We start from the raw sequence: 5,309 nt of genomic DNA on the forward strand, positions 1-5,309 counted from the left end.
ACTACCTCAAGGCATTTAATAATCAAATTCCCAAAGGTCAAGGATAAAGAAAGGACCCAAAAGCAACAAAGAAAATAAACAAATAACATACAATGGAGCTCCAAAATGTCTGGTAGCAGACTCCTCAGGAGAAATCTTATAGGCCAGGAGAGAGTGGCATGACATATTTAAAGGGCTGAAGGAAAAAAAATCTTTTATCCTAGAATAGTATATCCAGCAAAAATATCCTTCATGCATGAAGGAGATACAAAGACTTTCCTAGAAAAACAAAAGCCACGCGATTTCACCAATACCAGACCTGTCCTACAATAAATGCTAAAGGGAGTTTATCAGTCTTCAAGAAAAGGATGTTAATGAGCAACAATAAGTCACCTGAAGGCATGAAACTCACTAGTAATAGTAACTACACAGAAAAACACAGAATATTATAATGCTGTAATTGTGATATGTAAAGTACTCATATCTTAAATAGAAAGATGAAAAGATGAACCAATTAAAAATAATAATTACAATAACTTTTTAAGATATACACAGTATAATAAGATATAAATGGAAACAACAAAACATTAAAAAGTGGGGAAATGAAGTGAAGTGTAGAGTTTTTATTAGTTTTCTTTTTGCTTGTTACTTCGTTTGCTTATGCAATCAGTGCTATCATTGGTTTAAAATAATGGGTTATGGCTGGGTGCGGTGGCTCACGCCTGTGATCCCAGCACTTTGGGAGGCCAAGGCAGGTGGATCACCTTAGGTCAGGAGTTCGAGACCATCCTGGCCAACATGATGAAACCCCGTCTCTATTAAAAATACAAAAATTAAGCCCGGGTGAAGTGGTTCCTGCCTGTAATCCCAGCACTTTGGGAGGCTGAGGCAGGTGGATCATGAGGTCAGGAGTCCAAGACCAGCCTGGCCAATATGGTGAAACCCTGTCCCTACTAAAACTACAAAAATTAGCCAGATGCAGTGACAGGTGCCTATAATCCCAGCTACTCTGGAGGCTGAGGCAGGAGAATCACTTGAACCTGGGCAACAGAGGTTGCGCTACTGCACTCCATCCTGGGCAACAGAGTGAGACTTTGTCTCAAACAAACAAACAAACAAAAAAACAACAAAAATTAGCTGGCTGTGGTGGCAGGCACCTGTAATCCCAGCTACTCGGGAGGCTGAGGCAGGAGAATCGCTTGAATCCAGGAAGCAGAGGTTGTAGTGAGCCAAGATCGCTCCATTGTACTCCAGCCTGTGGGAGAAGAGCAAGACTTTGTCTCAAAAAAAAAAAAAAAAAAAAAAAAAGGATTATAAGATAGTATTTGCAAGCCACATGATAGCCTCAAATATAAAAATATACAACAGATGCAAAAAAAATAAAAAATAAAAATTAAAAATAAATTATGACATACCACCACAGAAAATAACATTCACTAATAGGAAGTCAGGAAGGAAGAGAAGACTACAAAACAATTAGAAAACAAATAACAAAATGACAGAAGAAAGTCCTTACTTATCAGTAATAACAATGAATGTAAACGGAGTAAACGTTCCAATTAAAAGACATAGGGTGGCTGAATAAATTTAAAAAAATATATCCAATGATCTGTTGCCCACAAGAAATACATTTTGTCTGTAATGACACACACAGACTGAAAACAAAGTGATGAGAAAAGATAATCCATGCAAAGGGAAACCAAAAAAGGGCAGGAGTAGCTATACTTATATCAGACAAAATAGATTTCAAGACAGAATCTACAAGAAGATACAAGGAAAGTCATTATAGAATGATAAAGGGGTCAATTCAGCAAAAGGATATCACAATTGTAAATATATGTGCACTCAACACTGGAGCACCCAGATGTATGAAGCAAATATTATGAGAGCTAAAGAAAGAGATAGACCCCAATACAATATTAGCTGGAGACTTCAACACCCCACTTTCAGGATTGGACAGATCTTCCAAACAAAAGATAATTAAGATGTGTTGGACTTAATCTGCCCTATGGAACAAAGGGACCTAATAGATATTTACAGAACATTTCATCCAACAGCTGCAAAATACACATTCTTTTCTTCATCACATGGATTGTTCTCCAAGAATAGGCCATAGTTATATTACAAAACAAATCTTAAAACATTCGGGAAAACAAATAACATCAATCATCTTCTCTGACCACAAACAACTCACCATTCACCCCGCCCCTCCCATCCCAATCAGTACTTCTCCTGGTCCTGCACTCTTGAAGCCGAAACACTGGGCTCGCCTTTCACATCTTCCTCAAGCTCAGGCCAGGGTGTTTCTTTCCTTTTCTCACCTGCAATTACCTGTTGGGCACACTCTTCTCCCTCATTTTCTGTCTAGCAAACATCCCCTTATTGTTCATGAGGCAGCTGTTATTACCTCCCCTTTCAAGTCTCTGCTTAAGTCCTACCCACAGCCCAGATAGAACTATTTCTCCTTTCTGCCCCTACATTGTACAGGCTAAAAACTTCTTCCTTCTCCCTTCGCCTTCCCTTCTCCTCCCTTCTCTTCCCTTCCCCTTTCCTTCCCCTTCCCTTCCCCTTCCCTTCCCCTTCCCTTCCCCTTCCCTTCCCCTTCCCTTCCCCTTCCCTTCTCCTTCCCTTCCCTTCTTCCCTTCCTTCTTTTCTTCCTTTCTTTCTTCTTTCCTTTTCTTTCTGCAGAGCTAGCTGAGGTTTTATTTTGGACCCCCTCTCCTCCCCCCCAAAAAAGCAACTGAATTGTTTTGTAGCTGGAGGCACGGGCAAGGGGGATCCCCAGGCAGTAAACTCCCCTGGGGGTGGGCTGAGGGCTAGGGCTGAGCCTCAGGTGGGTGGGTCTCCCATTCTTTGTGCTCCTCTGCACAGCTGTCGCCCTCGCGTGCTCCAGGGCAGCCGCAGGAGGGGCAGGCTGGGAGGGGCTGCCGCCTCAGCTGTTCACTTGGGCAGGACATCAGAGGACTCGGACACTAGCTTCCCATCGCCGGTGTCGATCTTCTCTACAATCATGGCCCTAATGGAGCTGGTGTGGCTGAAGGCGCTGGAGCCCAGGCCTTAGCTGAGGCCGGGGCTTGTGAGGCCGCCATAGGTCGAGCTCAGACCACCTGCATAGCCGCTGGTGGTCTTCGTATGGATACGCATGTTTTGAATCCCAGACGCCAGCCGGCTCTCATCGCCCTCCAGCAGCTTCCTGTAGGTGGCGATCTCGATGTCCAGGGCCAGCTTGACGTTCATCAGCTCCTGGTACTCACGCAGCTGCCGTGCCATGTCCTGCTTGGTCCGCGGCAGGGCGGCCTCCAGCTCAGACAGCTTGGCCTTGGCATCCTTAAGGGCCAGCTCCCCAGGCTGCTCGGCATCCGTGATGGCGGCCTCCAGGGAAGCCCGCTGGCCTTCCAGGCCCTCAGTCTCAGCCTGAAGCCAGCTTATGTTCCAGTTCATCTGGGAGATCTCAGTCTTCGTTCACTGCAGGTCATCCCCCTGCTTCCCAGCCAGCGTCTGGAGCTCCTCATACTTGATCCGGTTACATGCTCTCAGCCTCAGCCCAGCTGCGGTTGCCGATCTCCTCGTACTGCGCCTTGACCTCAGCGATGACGCTGTCCATGTCCAGGGAGCGGCTGTTGTCCGTGGACAGCACCACAGACGTGTCTGAGATCTGGGACTGCAGCTCCCGGATCTCCTCTTCGTACAGCTGCCTGAGAAAGTTGATCTCCTCAGTCAGCCCTTGCAGGTGAGACTCCAGCTCCACCCTGTGCATGTAAGCTTCATCCACATCCTTCTTGATGAGGACAAATTCATTCTCCATCTTTGCACCCTTATTGATCTCATCCTCATACTTGTTCGTGAAGTCCTCCAGCGGCCCCTGCATGTTGCCATGCTCCGCCTCCAGCTTCATCTTCTCCTGGCCCAGCCTCCAGCTGCCACCTAAAGTTGTTGATGTAGCTCTGGAACATGTTGTCCATGTTGCTCCCAGCCTTCTTCTGCTGCCGCAGGAGGCTCCACTTGGTCTCCAGTATCTTGTTCTCTGTACCTTGTCTATGATGGAGGCAAACTTGTTGTTGAGGGTCTTGACCTGGTCCTTCTCCTGGGTGTGGACTCCTGGATGTTGGAGTCCCTTTCCAGGTAAGGGGGCTCAGCAGGCTCTGCTTGACCATGATGGTGGTGATGCCTTCCATGCCACTGGCCCCACTATAGCCTCTGCCCAGGCCGCCCTGGAAGCCGCTGCTGCCCACTTGGGAGAGGCTCCAGGAGCTGATGCTGGCACCGGGCCCACAAAGTGGACACCTTGAAGGACCTCTGGGTCATCCTGATGGACATGGTGGAGGCAGGAGTGGAGGCAGGTGGGCTGAACCAGGCAGAGATTCCAGAAGGAGAGGAGAAGCTGCTTCTTGGTATTTACTTATTTATATTTTAAATTCAGGGGTACATGTGCAGGTTTGTTTTATAGGTAAACCTGTGCCGCGGGGGTGTGTTGCATACATTGTTTCATCACTCCGGTATTAAGCCTAGACTCTCATTATTTTTCCTGATCCTCTCCCTCCTCCCAGCCTTCACCCTCAGATCCCAGTGTCTGTTGTTCCCTCTATATGTCCATGCGTTCTCATCATTTAGCTTCCACTTATAAGTGAGAACATGTGTTATTTGGTTTTCTGATCCTGTGTTAGTTTGCTAAGGATAATAGCCTCCAGCCCCATCCAGGTTCCTGCAAAGGGCATGACCTTGTTCCTTGTTATGGCTGCATGTATTCCATGGTGTATCTGTACCACATTTTCCTTATGCAGCCTACTATTGGTGGGCATTTAGGTTGATTCCATGTCTTTACCATTGTGAATAGTGCTGGAGTGAACATATGTGTGCATGTGTCTTTATGATAGAATGATTTATATTTCTTTGGATATATACCCTGTAATGGGATGGCTGGATCAAATGGTAGTTCTGTTTTAAGCTCTTTGAGGAATCACCACATTGCTTTCTACAGTGGTTGAACTAATTTACACTCCCACCAACAGTGTATAAGCATTCTTTTTCTCTGCAACCTTGCCAGCATCTGTTTTATTTTTTGACTTTTTAATAATAGTCATTCTGACTGGTGTGACATGAAATCTCATTGTGATTTTGATTTGTATTTCTCTAATGATCAGTGATGTTGAGTTTTTTTTCATGTGCTTACTGGGCGCATATATGTCTTCTTCTGAAAACTGTTCATGTCCTTTGCCCACTTTTTAATGTTTTTTTCTTGTACATTTGTTTAAGTTCCTTATAGATGCTGGATATCAGACCTTTGTTAGATGCATAGTTTCCAAAAATTTTCTTTCATTCTATAAACTGTC

At 45.5% G+C, this 5,309-nt stretch overlaps 1 pseudogene; it reads right to left on the reverse strand.

Annotated features, from left to right (window-relative positions):
• Positions 1–2,794: 2,794 nt before the first annotated feature.
• LOC101011421 lies at positions 2,795–4,562 on the reverse strand (annotated as a pseudogene).
• Positions 4,563–5,309: the final 747 nt, after the last annotated feature.

The sequence above is a fragment of the Papio anubis genome, chromosome 5, assembly GCF_008728515.1.
Source record: "Papio anubis isolate 15944 chromosome 5, Panubis1.0, whole genome shotgun sequence".
In the NCBI taxonomy this organism is placed as follows: Eukaryota; Metazoa; Chordata; class Mammalia; order Primates; family Cercopithecidae; genus Papio; species Papio anubis.